An 18,056-nucleotide genomic window follows, 5' to 3' on the forward strand; every position below is an offset into this window, starting at 1 on the left:
AGAGAGAGAAAATCTGAAGACGGTGAAGGAATTCGCTTCATCGCTCGGCTAAGGCTGTGGAGATCTGTGGCCAGAGAAGAAGAGAGAGAAGATCTGATGGTGAAGGTTTGAAGGAGGCCATAGGACATTTCGTCGCGTCACTCATAGCTTCTTTCTCACTTCTCAGTCTCTCATCTCTCGACTACCGCTTTAGAAGAGATAAATGAGTAAGGTTTATTTAGAAGTGTATATATAATATAATATGATATATATATATATATATATATATAAATATAAAATATGTTAAATTGGTAAGTACAATAACATGGTAGGGGCTAATAGGAGTAACTCCGTATGTAGGGCGGGGGTACCCCTCCCCCGCCCTCACCCCGAATCTGGCCGGTTTTTTTCTCAACCCCCATCCCCACCTCATTTAAATAAACGGATCTCCAAATTTGCTTTAAACGGGGCAGGGGCGGAGCGGTTCATCCCCACCGGGTTGGGGTAAATTGCCATCCCTACTCCTACATTAACATTGTGATTTTGTCAAATTTTAAATTATTATACACTAAGAAAGCGTTTGAGACTTATTCTTTTGATCTCCCTATTTTGTCGTGTATGCTCACTAGATATGAACTGAAATACCCTTAGGTCTACATTGTCCTCAATTCTTTTTTGGCAATTATTTTTTATTTTTGATTATTATTATTATTTCTCTCTTCTTCCCCCGTCTTCTGCAATTTCTCTCTCTCCTTCCCATGTCTCTTTATCTTCTACAATTTCCCGCCACCACCTCACTCACAGCTACCATATTTCCCGCTACCACACCACCGTACACTTCTCCCCTGAGACCCTGTGTTTGGCTATTTTTCTTTTAGGTGCGTGCTAGGGTTTGTTTCGACCCAAAATATTGAATGGATAGCCAAACTATTCTTGAATGCGACCAAATCAACAAATCGGCCTCTAGATGGAGTTAGGCGATTGTTGGACGGCAAGGATAACCCATTCCTACAGGTTCTTCAGTGCCTCAATTAAAAGGACTTTTGACAAAACAAAATAAAATAAGGGCTAGAATTGGATGAAGGGAAACACTAACTGCATAAGCATTCATCAATCCCAAAGAAACTTATAAAATAACAATTGATGAAACACTTAAGTTCTAACGTCTATCTTATTTTATAAGTGAAATTCTTACACTAGTGATACAGGTCAATAATTGGATTCTAACAGCACTACTCCTAAGGAAAAAGAAGTACAATGCAAGAAAAATACTAAGTCTAAAGGCTACATTGTAAGAAAAATAATGCAGAATTTGTGTTGGTTGGGGACCTTTTGCACAAGGCCCCCCTTGGTGCTATTTATAGAATAACTCAGCGGCAGTTGCTCTCAGCAGTGGAGACTTCTTTTCAAATTCAAATACTATATTTGAATTCGAACCTCTTTTGTCTGAACCTTATCCATATCTACTTCAAAGGTATGTGTTCTTTTAATCTATATGTGGCACCCAGTATATGGAACTCAATCCTTCAATGACGTGGCATCCTTCTCTTGAATTAACCTCTTGCATATTTGCCAAGTGGACAAATTAATTAATAAATCACCACATGTAAAATTAAATTCCACTGATAGATCTTAACTTGGAATAATCCTCTGTTGCTACAACCAATTGTAACAAAACTAATCTTCCAATCACTAAACACCAGGTGGCTAAATCAAACCTTTTTCCAAATCAATCAACGTCATGTGGCCGAATAATTTTAAGGTGAAAACAATATTTCTTCAGCACTTTCTGCCACGTGCTAGTTTCAACACCTCATGCCCATGTGTTCTTTGTCTTCTAAAAACTCTGTTAATCACTTTGGCTGACTGAGAGTGCTGATTATTACTGGTAATCGTTATTTCATAATAGGGGTTGATTGCTATTGTAAATCGGCCACTAAATTTCGACCCCTCATAGGTTTGGCACCTTACAAATATTGATTCAGCCCTTCACCGACCAACACATAGACATTTTCACTCTGATTTTACTCAAGAGTATTATTAAGTGGCCGAACATAAAATTTTATTTTAGGGTGCAAACACCTAGCTCGCAACAGTTATACCAAGATGAAGAAGAAGAAGCCAATATTGGGTTAGTAGAGAAACGAAACACGATCTTAGATCATGTGACTTAGTTATAAAAATTCTTTCATCTGGGTTTTTCAATTGAAATTATACCAGAATTCATAAATTAAGTACGGTATTCATAAATTTAGGCTGACAAAGATTTAAGTCCAAGAAAAAGAAAATGGGAAAAAAAAAAAAAAAAAAAAAACCCCCTTTTTCATTTCTTCCACATTTTTTACACATGCAAATTCAATTTCCAAACAATATCTTATGTTAACCAGTGAAGAGATTAGTTTACAATCAAAACACTAACTAGCCCTAGTATTCAAAAGGGATTATTACATATAAATGGTGTTAATGGTCCATATTTACCATTTAATAAAGTCAAAATTAATTTCATAGTTTCGAAAACAATGAAGTTGACCAAAATGATGACTTAGACATAAAAAAACATTGTTTATTTGCCAATAGGTACCACTTTTAGGCACATGGGTACCACTTTTTTTTGCATGCAGGTACCACTTTTTGTCATCAGATTCCACTTTTATGCTGTACAAAAAAATTGTACATGCGTGCACAAAAAGTGGTACCTCTATGCTTAAAACAAAAAGTGGTACCTGCTTACACAAAGGCGAAGGAATAGTATTTTTCCATGTCCACATAAACATTTTGGTCAACCTCATTTTTTTTTAAACTATGAGACTTTTGACTCCATCAAATGATAAATATAGGTCATTAGTACATCATTTATATGTAATAATCCCTATTCGAAACCCTATAGCTAACAACATATATAAAAATAAAAAATAAAAAATAAAAAATAAAAAAATATAGTTTTCACTGATTCCACAATATAAAAGTAATCAAATGAAGATACAAAGACTGTTGGGTTTGTTATTTGAACCCAGTGGACGGCGATGAGGTTTTTGTGAGGTGGTTTTAGCTATTGATATTATGATGTCATGGCCAGCACCGATGGTGGCACCAGTGGAGGAGCGATGGTTGATGATGGTGATCTTAGGCCTAATGGAGAGTGGAGGGACATTTCGAGGGGTGTGCTCCTCTTTATGGCGTGAGAAGAATTAAACTTGGGGAGAGAGATTGTTGTAACCTAATTGCCATATTTGGAGGGTGATTTGTGCGTCTCCCAAGGTTCACAAGTCCTCTAATTTAGATTGATTTCTTATTTATTGAAGAATAATGATATGAAGACCGAAGAATTAACCCCGAATAAGCACCAAATTTGATGTATTTTTGTCCACCTCATCTACTTAAACAGTTTTCAAAAAATAATTATTTAATAAATGACAAGTATATCCTTAATGTTTCTCCTTTACGTTCTCTCTCTAAGTTTCTATCGTTTCACTTTTCTCTCGAAAATTCTATTCATTTTCTCTTTCTCTGATTTGGGTTCTGAATTTATTCTTTCATAGTTCTGTGCAATCCTTTTTTTCCCTCTCCCTATAAAAATTATCGCATCTCTTTCCCTTTGTGAAATTCTCTCTCAGATTTGATAAGAATTTATATCTTCTCCATATCTTTGTTCTTCCTATTACCGCCACCATCCATTTGTTTAATATCTCAAATACCTTCAAATTTGTTCCTACTCTACCATGGCCACCATCTTGACCCATAACCCACTACAAGAAATATGGGTTTTAGTGACAGTCCTTTAGGGACAGTCTTTAAAACTGTCCCTAAAACCTTCTTTTTTGGCACGGTCTTTTTAGACTGTCCCTAAAACCTTCTTTTTGGCACGATCTTTTTAGATTGTCCCTAAAACCTTCTTTTTTGGCATGGTCTTTTTAAACTGTCCCTAAAACCTTAAATAGCCCATCCCCAATTCCAAAAAAAATAGTGCGGCAAAACTTGGCGCTTAATTCCTTATTTGACGCTTTTGTAAGAGAAAAATTATAATATATAAAGTTATTTTATTTAATAAAATACTGAAAAACTACGTCGTTTAATATCATTACAGATCCATACACGTATCTTCAGTTCCAACCCACCTCAAGCCCTCACTCCCTCTTCCACCCTTGCAGAAGACTGAAGCTCTTCCACCTTCGCAGAAGACTGAAGCTCTTCCACCCTCTTCCAGCAGCACAGGCCGAATAACCCAATCGTTGTGACATCGACTCTTACTCTTCAGGTACAATATTTTTATTTTTTCAAAATTTTAGGGATTATGCCTCTTTCTTAGATTTTCAGAGAACCCCCATCTTCGATTTGACATTCATATAACCCACTTCGGTTTAATGATCCTTATCTTAGTTTTTTTTTATGCAAATACATGTTGTAGGGTTTCAAAATTGCAAAAGGCCTAATAATCGAAGGGGTAAATTACAAATCTGGAGTCGGCTTGTGGTCTGAGTCTGAATCACTGTGGGAAATATAGGTTTGAGATATCACGAGTTTGACTTGTTATGTGCTTGTTAAAGAACTCGTTATGTGCTTGTTAGACTATGAAATCACTTTGACAGAATTTGAATCCTGAATTCTATTTCTATTTTGTTTGTTGTATTGTGTTCAATTTAAGAAAAAAGTCACATTTGCAGAAGCGATTCTTTATTGCTTTAAAGAGAATCTCAGGCTTAGAGGAGGCTATCAGAATCAGAAGGTACACTATTCTGATGGAACTTTATAAACCCTTATATATATATATATATATATATAAGTTCTTTTTGGTACCATCATCATCTCTGTTCCACACATAAACCCAAATCTCTAAAATTCATCAAAATTGGTCTATTCATTTGTCACAGTGGCTTATTAACTTGGTATTCTTCAAAGAAACAAAACAACATAAAAGAATAAAGAGATAAAAAGATTTACACGTGTAATAAGATCTTATGAACTGATATATAGTGACAATAAAAGACAAAGGAGAGATTATTTTAAGAATGAGATTGATAAATTTTAAAAAGAGAAAATGGAGGGTATGTAATAAATATAAGGATAAAAATGAGAAAAATATGTCAAAATGTAAACAATAAAAGCTGATGTGGCCAACCACTTCAAATTCGGTGTTAATTCGAGAATTCCTTTTCGGTTCCCCTATCGATCATTACTCTTTATTTAATTATGGACGACAACAACAATATGTGACATTTATTATGGATAGTGGGTGAAGCCAGGATTTCAGTTTGTGGACTGGGCTAAGAAAAAAAAACAAAACAAAAAGGAAGAATTATTTAAACAAGTAGAAGAAAAATTGAAAAAAGAGAGGGGAAAAAAAAAAAAAAAAAAAAAAAAAAAAAAAACAGAACTTATAAGGAAAAAAATTAGAGTTTAATTTAATAAGGAGAATTTAACTTTCTTTTTAAAATTTTTAAGTAGATAGAAAGGAAAAGAAACAGAAAATTTTTAAATTTGTTAAGAGTTTGGTCAGTGTGAAAGAGAAAATTTTTAGAAGTAAATTTCTCGCGCTTAATTTTCCTCAAAATATTTCTCGAAAAAAACACAAGAAAATTTTACTTTCCCGTGAAAGTGGTGCCTTCATATCTTAGTTTTCTATTATGCCCATGCCACTTAGGTCAGTTCCCTTCTATTATAAATTGCTTATATAATAATGTAATACTATTTTAATTATATATGGTTTTATATGTGCATACAAAATTAAAATTTTATTATATTTTTTTCTTTCCATAATTAATAATGATTTAGAGTGATATATATATATATAAATCTGAGCAAAGTGTTAGGTGAAAAATTAGGATTAGTGTCTCTACACATACAATTTACAATTTAATAAGTACATGTACTTTTTTATACATAGACTTCTCTCGACTTCAGGACTCTAGATAATTAGATGCAGCAAACTAATTTAATTTTAATTATACATATATCAAATGTGGACTCTAAGTAATTAGATGTACTAAACTAATTTAATTTTAATTCTACATATATTAGATGTATCAAACTAATTTAGTTGAAACATTAATTGTATTTCGGTTAAGCTCAACTTTTTTTTTTTTTTTTTTCTATGACTAAGAGTATATATATTAACTTCAATCTTTTTTTCCTAAATATTTTTTGGAACAAAATTATTTATTAATTAAACTTGTACATATAATCACATATATAAATTATTAAATATCAGATTCATTGTTTCATTTTGAACTTAAAATTTTAATTTTGTTCATAATTCAGAAGATAGAGTAATGTTTCAAAAGAGTACAAAGTAATATTATAACTAAAAATGTAGTTTTGGTAACTGCAATCACTTTCTTTTCACTTTCATACTTTTCAAACTCACAAAATAATATTTTCTCGCAACTTTCTTGAAAAAATTCTTGCTAACCAAATGCATGATGGAAACTTGATTTTCTTTTCATTTCTTTCACTTTCACTTTCCATCATAATTTTCCATCTAACCAAATGGACCTTAGGCTCCAGTTTGGTTAAATGAAAATAAGTAAGAAAATAAATAGAAAATGAAAAGAAAGTGAAGTGAATAAAAAGAAAAGTAAGTTTCTAACATGCATTTGGTTAACATGAAAATTTATTCAAAAAAAATGTAGAAAAATATTAGTTAGCTAATTTGGATAACATGAAAGTAAAAAGAAAGTGATTATACATACCAAAACTACCTTTATGATTTCAAATGCTAAAAAAATAAATAAATTTGTGTTTAATTTACTTTTCTTTAATTAAAAGTATGATCATGCATATAACAGAAAATATAAATTCAAATATTATTTTTAAATAAAAAAAATTAAAAAAAAAAGCACATAATTTTTTAAGCTAAATTCACACAATTTGAAACCTACTCATGACCTGACTTGGTGTTGGTATTTTGGTACCCACTAGTTTAGTTAATGGACTTTTTTTTGACAAATAAATAAATAAATTTAAACTGGGTTTACTGCAAAATGTTTTAAATGCAATATTGCATTTAGTATTAATATATACCATGTGCGCGCGCGCGCACACACACACACACGTACGGTACCCTACCCAAGGGTTTATTCTCTTTGGTCCGTGAGCTAAGCTTTAAAGCATTCTCAATACAAAATGATATTTTTCTATACCAAAGTTATATGTTGAGATGAGTAACAGTGTCAAAATGTTATATTTTAGTAATTCTGTTCCAATGATGCATTTCATCCAAAATGTTATTTGGAGTGTATTATTTTCATTCACCTTCTATATTTTGAGAAACGGTACCGTATGAAAAAAAAAAAAAAAAAAAAAAAAAAAAAAAAAGACCTCTTAAAAAATTTTGAGAGCTGTTATATATAGTAATATTTTTAACGATCTCAAAATATAAGAGACCTTTTGAAAGCCAATTGAAATGTATTATTTTCATTCACTTAATATATTTTGACTTTAAGAGGCCTTTTGAGAGAGCATTGGAGATGCTCTTAGCCTAGCAATCTTTCATTGGTTTGGATCCAGGCCTAAAAATCTTCGGCCCAGTTAGTTTTTACTTTATCCAGTGGGCCTTTGTTCTTGACATCTTGAAAAAGCTTTTATTTATACTTTTGCGTACTCAATTTTATTTTATTTTATTTTTCTTTTTTTTGGAAAGTTGCGTACTCAAATTTTATTTTCATTTGATCTTGTGGCCCAAAAATACAAATTTCTTGATTCTTTCTGCACTATAAAATAATTTTTTCACAAATGAAGTGCAGAAAATGCAATGCGTACGGTTAGAGAAAACTAAATTTTCTTACATTTAAATTGCCCAAAAAATAAAAATAAAATAATCTATTTCTTTTTAGTGTTTAAAAATCTTCTCCTTTTTTTTTTTTTTTTTTTTTGGAAAGGTATTGCAATTGACTCACATACACTGCTGAAGCACGAACCCAAAACATTCCTTTAAAAATTATGAATCTGATACTTGATTACTAACCCGGTAGTAGAATCCAAATTCATCCCCTTGTAATATTTTGAAATGTTGATTTTATAACATTTATTTTGAAATTTCTCTAATACATTGATGAAATTTCACCAACATAGTAGTATAATTAATTTCATTATTAAATTAGAGAAATTTAATAATTGAATATGCGTGGGTTCCATCATTAATGATCCCCTGCAAGATTTTTGTTGGATTGTGATGAGATGATAAAGTTTTGTCACAGCAAGTAGGTGTCCCACACTACCCTTCAATAATTGACTGTTCTGTAAGGGAAGGGTTGTAACTTGTAACTACTCTTGATTGATTTTCAAACTAGAGACTGGCAATAATTATGGGATTACATAGTAAGTTTCTAGGCCTAGACTTCCAATAGGGGCGCACACAGTTTCAGTTCTCACGATTTTGGTCAGAACCGAAACTGAAATCGTTCACAACGGTTCCTAAAAAACGGAACCAAAACCAAAACCTTATAGTGTGGAACCGAACCGGAACCAAATCGTTTTTCCCATAGAACCGTTAACTGTTGATTTTTTTCCTTTTTACAGTGTTGTAAGTATGGAAGAAATAAATTAGTTGAGGAAATGGTACCTGTCTGTGCGCCTGGGAATAAAAAAACCGAACAAATGTGAAATTCATAGATTTTAATACTCTAAATTTGAAATTCATAGATTTAATAGAGAATATGTGAAATTCACAGATTTTAATACTCTAAATTTGAGGAAATAATCAGTAATTCTAGATTAATTGACAGTTAGCTCAAACTCATCACGGAGTGTTTGAAAGAATTGCAATTACAGAGTGGTGATACTGAAGAGCGCAACTTGTGAATTGGGCGAAACAAACAATGAGGAAGAGTGGGATGCATACAGGCTCATGGTCTCCTTCCTCACCTTATTACAGACAACGTTGCATGCAATAGAGAAGCAAAGAATTGAGAAATTTCTCACCCTATTACAGACAACGTGGTCTACAAAAAAAGCAGAGTCAATAGAATTTAGCAACACTTCCTCAAAAAAAAAAAAATTATGATTCTTTTAATTTGTATATATAAACAAATGAATATACAAATGTCCCAAATACAAAAGAACGTTAGAAGAATTTGTAGACTCTTAATAAACAGGTTTTTTGGGGGTAATTAAGTATCAAATACTGAGTTTGTGTTCACGAATTCTGTACCTGATTAATTAAAAAGTTTTATGGAAGATTGCTTTGCCCAGCATACATACACAATTGTAAATGCGCACGTATGTTAAAATACTAGAATTCCTTATTTTTCAACGAGGAATCACATAAACCACAACCATGGCAAATATAGTACTAGTAGTACATGTATATACAATGAAGGAAAGCATGAAAGAGTCATTTTATTCTCTTGTGGGTCCCATGCTAAGACTCAAATTCGAAAGCTGTGTTTGTGCAGTTGCGACTGCAGCTATCAAGTCTCGTAATCAAATATTGTGCATACCGGCCATGGTTTTCATGCAACTAATCTATTTCTTACATAGATTATCATCAGGCATTAAATCAGAGACACAAAGAAAACTAATTTTTCTTACATTTAAATTGCCTAAAAAATAAAAATAATCTATTTCTTCTTAGTGGTTTCTCTGTGTCTCTGATTTAATGCCTGATGGGCCATCGATGTTGCAACAAAATTCTTTATTTATTTATTTATTTTTTTAAAAGGTAAATCAATTGACTCACCTACATTGCTGAGAGTCGAATCCAAAATATCATTTTGAAAAGTATGAGTCTGATACCTTTAATTACTAACCCGTTAGTAGAATCCAAATTCTTTCCCTGCAATATTTTGAAATGTTGATTTTATAATATTTATTTTGAAATTTCTCTACTACATTAATGAAATTTCACCAACATAGTAGTAGTAATTAATTTCATTATTAAATTAGAGAAATTTAATACTAATTGAATATGAGTGGATATCCATCATTTAGGTCCCTGCAAGATTTTGTTGGATTGTGATGACATGATAAAGTTAGTCAGAGCAAGAACGCGTCCCACACTTCCCATGCTTCAATAATTGATTGTTCTTACTTTTGATGGATTTTCAAATTAACAATAATTATGGGATTACATAATACTGTACTCTCTTCTAAAAAGAATCTGTTCTCTTTCTTTTTTTTTTTTCAAATTGTGACTCTTCAATCTGTAAGAGTAATTTTTCAAAAAGAAACACTTTTTTTAAATAAATGAAATAAGATTCTAGAGCTAGACTTTCAACCAACACAATGCCACACACACACACTAAAATACTAGAATTCTTTATTTTTCAATGGGGAATCACATAAACCACAACCATGGCAAATATAGTACTGGAGTAGTCCATGTAAATACCATGAAGGAAAACATGAAAGGGTACATTTTTATACTCTTGTGTGGGTCCCACACTGGACTCACAGATCTGAGAATGGTGTTTGTACCGCCGTTGCGATTGCAGGTAGCATATCTGGTACTCAAATGTTGTGCATACCGGCCATGGTTTTCATGCCCTTAACCAAATCGGTGACGAACGTATTCTGAATCTCACTGTTCAAAAGAAACTTTTTCCATTTTTCCTGATTAGCCCTAACAGATTTTCCTGGTTCCTTGTCTACCTCCACCATCAACTGTCTCAATGGCATGCAAATATCCTCTTTCCAGAAATACCAATCTTCGTCCCTCCTATTTACCTCCAACCCAGCTTTTTAAGTCCCCAGCCACAAGCTTATAGTTCAAGAACTGGTCACCCTTTTGAGGCAACATTACCAACTGACAGTCATTCACTAGGGCTTCTATCACTGAGCTGAACCCTGCATGGCACAAGTAGCAGCCCACGCTAAAGTGCGCCAGGATGTGCTGTTGCTGAACCCACCCTGTATAAACTACGCCCCTATCCTTCACCCTCTCCAAGAACCCTTCAGGCAGTACCCGGTCCAACTCGGCACTGCCGTCTACGTCGGCCGGAAACTTCAAAACCACAAAGAACGGTAGACCTGTGAGGTCTAACCCTAAAACCAGCTCTCTTACTTGATCATCTGTGAGGAATGTTTCACTCCCAAATGAACAGAAAATAACTGACTTTGCCGGAAACTGACCCAACCACTTGTCCCATCTCTCCTCGAGCACGCCGGTGGGTGGCTCGGGGATAACCGGACCGGCCAAAAGAACCGGCTTATCGAATTGGGTGGTCACGAAATCGATGTAAGATGCTTCCATTTCCCGGCATGACTTGACAAGTATGGCATCGCAGCCTCTGAGGCATGTAAGGACTCGATCATAGACCGACGAGCCGCCATGGAAGCTCTTGAAAACATAGAGGAAGTCCCGAGCTTCGAAGGTTCTCAGTGAGGTGACCGAGGTTTGAGGGAACCCAAGTGGAGGTCTCTTCATTTCTTCAACAGTTGGGCTGGTTTTGAGGTGATCACGGTCACTGAGCCTCCCGGGGATGGTGACAAAGGCGGTGGAGAGAGCGATGAACACGGAGAAGAAGATGGTTTTGATGCCGAGTTGAGAGGCTAGTGGTGGAAGCCATTGTTGTCCAAAGTCGTAGAAGACAAAATGGGGTTTGAGTTGGGACAAGAGGGTCTTGATTTGTGGTTGCATTTGGTCCAAAGCAACCTTGAGGAGTTCGGAGGTTAAGGGTGTCATGTCGGCGGTGCTGTCGAGGCCCGGAGGGAGGCCGTCGACGGGTGGGATCGTGAGAGGGATGATTTGGGTGGTGGGGGTGAGGTTGAGGGTGGTCTTGATCCGGTCGACATTGCCGGGGGCGGAGAAGAAAGAGACTCGGACACCATGAGAGGAGAGCTTGTTGGATAGTTGCACAAATGGACTTATGTGACCAAATGCCAGAAATGGGAACATAACTACGTGAAGCTCTTGAGCTGATCCATTTCTATTCTCCATCTCTCTCTCTCTCTCTCTCTCTCTCTCTACTTCTGTGTGAGTTGGTGATGGTATCTAATGGAGTACTTGGTTCTATATATGTATATTATTAGGATGGAGCACAAAAATATTTGTGGCCATAACCACCACGGGCGTGGGAAGTAGGTCAGCTCTCCCTGATCTTTCCGGGCACAAAATTATTATTTTTTAAATTGGTTGACATGACGCATTTGAACAACAATAAGTTAAAAAGTTTTTGAAAATTTACAAGGAGCATTGCTACGAGAGAATAATTTTAATAAAATAATAATTCTTAAACTTAATAGTCTAATTCTTAAATTTAATAGTCTAACCTAGAATTAATCTTTATATCCATTGTAAATTGGGCCAAAATTTTGATTAGCCTTCTCTGTTGTTAGACTATTAGTTATAGATAGTATTGTCCTTTTTATCGATCGAATACTTGTATAAATAAAAAAGTTTTAAGTGAGAAGTGAACAATATATAGATTTCTCCACCAAATTATGCCATCTAGCAACCTACCAAAATGTTTTTGCTTGGCAAAAATACATACAACAAAAAGTGGGGTTATAACAGGAAACTATATGAGAAGTACAGTTATAAATGAGTCCATTAATGTCTATGTCTCGTAAAGTATTGAATTTAAAGTTCGAAATCTTTTAATTACAAATAATTTCTTAAAAAAGTGTATAAATATCAAATAGATTATTTGTCACATGTTGTAGCACAATTAATGAGTTGATTTGTCGGTCTATCAATGACTCTTTTCCTTCTATGGTTTGTTCATATACAACGACTGCAATGGGATATTGGGCTATGATTACTCCACGTTTATATGTTAGATATAATTGTTCCTCTTAAACAAGGATTGAGTCAGAAAATTATGTAAGAGAAAGGGAGACGATAATATAATAGGGGCGGTAGTATGATTTTGTATGTATATATATATCAAAAAAATTGTAAATTAACAAGATGCATTACTAAAAAGAAAAAAGAAATTTAGTGGGGGCAATTGCCCCTACTAGATTCTAAATGATTCTGTGCTAGCTCTTAAATATTATTATTTACAACATGCTTAACTCTCCGCCAATAATATGAGTTTTAAGTTGCATTCCATATATACAAGGACAGCCCTGGGGTAAGGCGACCATTCCGAGCGCTCTAGCTGAGCCTTGACGAGCTGAGGCTTTTTTTGAGCCTAGACTTGCCCTAGCTTTTGAAGAAAGGTCAATGAAAATGTCAAAGATTTGGAATAATTCTACCAAACAAATGGACATCTTATACCAAAAAGGTAACTTTCCAAAAGCGCGCCGATGTCCTGTAAGGGCCCACTCTCTCACATGGTATGATATTGTTCTCTTTGGACCTGAGCCCGCACGATTTTACTCTTGAGCTTTATCCCAAAAGGCCTCATACCAATTGGAGTGACACACCTACATATAAGCACTTCATATTTCTTTTACCCCTGCGATGTGGGACTGTGCACCGGTAGCTCACCAGTGTGGTAACCTGATAGTGTCTCGCACCAGCCCACAGCACACCCGCCTATAAGGTCATCACAATCCACCCCTCTTGGAGGCCCGACGTCCCCGTCGGCACACTTCCGGCTGGGTTAGCTCTGATACCATTTGTAACGACCCACTCCATCACATGATATGATATTGTCCGCTTTGGGCCTGAGTTAGCACGGTTTTGTTTTTAGGCTTTACCCCAAAAGGCCTTATACTAATTGGTTTGACACACCTACATATAAGCACTTCACATTTCCCTTACCCAAGGGATATGGGATTGTGCCCAAGGGATGTGGGATTGTACACCTGTAGCTCGCCAGTATGGTAGCCTGTCAGTGTCTCGCACCCACCCACAGCACACCGGCCCAAGGGTCATCACAATCAACCTGTATCTTTTATTTATTTATTTATATGAATATTTATTTATCTGGTTGACTTTTTAAGGTATATTAGCGATAATATGTTACCTTTTAAAAGCTTGAAATTTTAAAAGGGATCCTAAATTATCTCACCTACTGAAATCCTTCTCTTTATATAAGTTTCAATAGTCTATTGCGTAAAAGAAAGAGAATGAGAGAGAAACGAAAATACTGACATTACATTGTATCTGAAGTAGCCAGAAGGGAAATCGGTGACCAGAGATTTGCATAGAAAAGAAGGAGTTACGTATCCAGGCAAGTTAATCTTGTTTTGTACACTTATATATATTTGTGACTTGGTCTATGTGTATTTTTTATAAATCATTATAGCATTTGTTAATGGGTTATAGTATATCAATGTCATGTTAGTTTAGGATGGCAGCATTATGAATAATAAATTGTATGGAATTAAACATTTTTAATATTAAAGTATTCGTTACCTGCTAGTTATTTGTATAAGATTGAATGTGGAATCATGTTGGTAGAATTGTTGTATTTGTGACTGGACATGTATGGATATATACACACACATATATATAATATATTTATACACACGGTGTAATTGAATACACTAATTGATGAAATTGTTTCCTTATATAAGTATAAATTTTATATATATATATATATATATATATATAAATGAATATATAAGAATCTGATTTGGTTTAATTTTATACTTTAGCAAACCTCTATTTCTCATTCATAAAAGCAGATATAAAATTAAACCAAATCAGATTCTTATATATATATATATATATATATTTTATGCATGAATTAATAGTTTAAGTTTTAGACTCACTGTAATATTTCAAATCAAAGCCCTATGACTATTGTTAGTTTTAAGGTGAATGTTGGGAATCAATTGAAGGTAAAATAATCTAAATAGTTTGAGAAAAAGAATACAGAGATGGTTGTGGGAAATAAGACCCACTTTATATAGTGTCTTCTACATGAAACCCGTACTCGGCAGCAGAGAGTGGGGGAGAGTGTGTTGATGTGAGATAATGTTTTGACTATTGGAAATTACCATTGGAGTACACTTGCCAAGCTCTGTTGGGCCCAAACCCAGGTTCAACAAAAATAAAATAATATATTCAATTATTATTTCTTTATTAGTTTTACATTAGAAAATTAAGAAAAAAATATTTTAAATATTTCAAAAATTATGTTAAATTCCAGAATATTAGTTTTTAGTATAATGAACTTATCTGTGCTGAAATCCAGATTTTTAAATGACTGTTTGTTAGTTTTACAAAATTTAAACCTGAAAAAGTATTATTTTTTTCAGCACTAAAAGGGAGAGTACAGAAAAACTATAAAGAGTTAGATTCTGAAATTTTGCAGATTCATGTATCTAAGGTTAGGCTATGCCCAGAAATTTTGTACTCTCACTAGTTGGGTCGTTAGAGTTCTTTTATTGAATTAAATGTGTATTTTGGTGCTTTAATTATTAATTAATAATGACTTTCATAATTCACCATAATTAAAATTAATGGATGAGATTGAATTAGTCGGAGGGGTAGTCAGGGACTGACCCTATGATGACTTTTTGGGTATGGTCAGGGACCTACCTATTTGGGAGTGCACTACCCTTTTATTATGGCCATGAGTCTAATGAGCCCTTATTGTGTGGACGTGATCAAAGATCATCTGGGGAGTAGACGTACAATCCAGCCACACGTGTATTTTTGGTAGTCAGGGACTATACGATTCACACTACTTTATTGGATGGGAGCTCGGGGCTCATGTGAGATATGTGGATTTATTAAAAGTAAACGATGGTTATTTATTGAATTTATTTTTAACTGAGATATGTATATTTAATTAATGCACTTATTGAGTTGCTTATATATATGGAAATACAAGGTAAGGTTAGCTTGTTGAACGATGATTGTGTTTAGTATTTCTTGCTGAGCTTGTAAGCTCACCCCATTATCACATTTCAGGTGCTTGTAGAGTAGGAACGTGATGGAGACACATGACGGGGACGGATTTTAGCTCGTTGCACATTTATTTATTTTTACTCAGTTTTCCTTTATTATGATCATTGTAATAAAGTTAGTGTTTTATGAGATCTTGTTTAGTTGATTTAGTGGTTATGGATGTTTTTATTGTGTTAGAAGAAATTTCACCTCTATTCATTATTTGTATAAATTTGTCAGACTCTCATGTTTATTTAATTGAATGATGGGATTCATCGTAATTCTTTTTATGGTGGATATATGTTGAGTATTGGTGAAAGTTATACTTTAGATTTTATATGTAGAATAAGTAGTTCTTGTGTTAAAATTTGGGGTGTGACATGTCCCATCAACCAAGAAGAAAACCAAACCTATTACCCTGCAATTATTAATCCAGGAGTCTTCTTGATCGGAATCCGATTGATCGGATTATAGAAAACAGCTCGGGAGGTTTGTTCTAAGTCCGAAAATTTGTCTTTTCTGGTTCTAAAACATGAATCTATGTCCCAATTGATGACTAGCTTTATTATGGAATAAGTATACACAATTTGGTTCATTAAAACACTTTCATTTTCTTACCTAGCCGTAGAAGGGATAAAGCACGGGGACACCTTAGGCTACAAAACCATTCGGTTTTGTTTTGATTTTCAGCTTGCTTCATCTTGGATTCTAAGGTTTGTTTTTCCTAGTGAGGTAAGGGGTTTGTAGATGATACGAGGTGGCAACTTTGTGAGTGATAAAGTACTTTAAGAACTTTGATCAATTAAGGGAAACTACATAGCCATGCTGCAAGTAATTTTGCAGCAATCCTTCTCTCTCTGACATAGCTTTCGCGATCAATGACGCCACAACCTTTACCTTAGACAACAATTATTTCCTTGAATGTCAAAAGCCAAAATATGCTTGAATATCAAAAAGGCACTTAAATAATCAACGCACAGATAGGGTTTTGGTTTTGCACAGCAACTGGATTGCCCATCTAAATGGGTTTTAACAGCAGGTGTTTGTATGGATCGCATTTGGTGAGTAGGAGAATGCAATGGGCGAGGAAGTAGAATAAACACACAATAGTTATAATATCAATTTATATATGTTAGACAATAATTTGTATGGTAATAATAATTTATTCCTATACCCTCCCTTCAAAAGAATTAAAAAAAAAAAGAATTTTTTATATTTAAACTCTAGTTTATTTTATTTATATTATTTTTGGGCTCATGTGCATGCATGTATTGCATATAGAGTATTATTGACTATCCCATTACAGTTACATCTACGGAGAGAGAAGTTTTTCAAAGTTAAATTTTTTTAGAAAAAAATTAAAAAAATTCAAATTTGAAGTTGATCAAATGTCGACAATGTCATAAGAGAAATTGATTGGATTGGCTATTATGTCTATTGAAAAAATTATATTGAAGAAACTTGATTGAAGTATTTTAATTAATAATTTTACAACTCAAAATGCAAGACAATTACATTTACTTTGATATGAAGTTGAATTTTTATTTTTGTGACTAAGTTGTGTTAAATATATATATATATATATATATATATATATATATATATATATATATTATGTAAATTGGATTATGCTCTTTATAAAGCACCAAGACTAAATTTTGTTTTGTGTATTTTCAACATTAATATATTTTATGTGTTTATCATCTCATTTTAATGAAAATTATGCACTCTTATACGTGTTAAACCTTACAAAGGGCCTCGCATTTGAAGATTCGCCTAGGGACTCTCAAAATTTTAGGAATCACATGGCCAACCTGCATATATTTATATGTGTGTGTGTGTGTGTGTGAGTTTTATGCTCTGTTCGATAGAAAGAAAAAAAAAAATTGGATGGAAGGAAGAAAAGAAAGAATAGATGATACATCCCACGAAAGAGACTGTGTGTTTCTTTTCTTCTTTTTTTCGATTGGATAGAAGTGAAATGAATAAGGTCATAATTTACTATATTAGTTAGGAGAGAAGAAAATAAATTTTTTTAATTTTTTTTATCATTATATCCAATAATATTTTTAATATTATAATTTATAGAGATAGTAATATAATTTAAAATTTCTATAATAATCTACTTATTTTTCCTCATTTGCAAGCCATCATTCTTATTCACTTTTCTTTTCTTTTCTTGTATCATCTAGGTGAACAAAAGAAATTCATTGGTTCCTTCATATTTTATCTATAGACCTCTTTCTTCCATCCTATCTAACACACAGTTTAATGACATGCTTTGCTCTCCAAAGGAAAATGATAAACATTGTCAAATCTGGCCGCAACTGTTTGTCACGTGTTTGTCTAGAGA

At 33.6% G+C, this 18,056-nt stretch overlaps 1 pseudogene; it reads right to left on the bottom strand.

Annotated features, from left to right (window-relative positions):
- Positions 1–10,234: 10,234 nt before the first annotated feature.
- On the bottom strand, positions 10,235–11,851 carry LOC132310182 (anthocyanidin-3-O-glucoside rhamnosyltransferase-like; annotated as a pseudogene).
- Between the last annotated feature and the right edge of the window lie 6,205 nt (positions 11,852–18,056).

Source organism: Cornus florida, unplaced genomic scaffold (assembly GCF_030987335.1).
Source record: "Cornus florida cultivar Cherokee Brave unplaced genomic scaffold, ASM3098733v1 CherokeeBrave_3.0.0_Hap2_Chr05, whole genome shotgun sequence".
Classification (NCBI taxonomy): Eukaryota; Viridiplantae; Streptophyta; class Magnoliopsida; order Cornales; family Cornaceae; genus Cornus; species Cornus florida.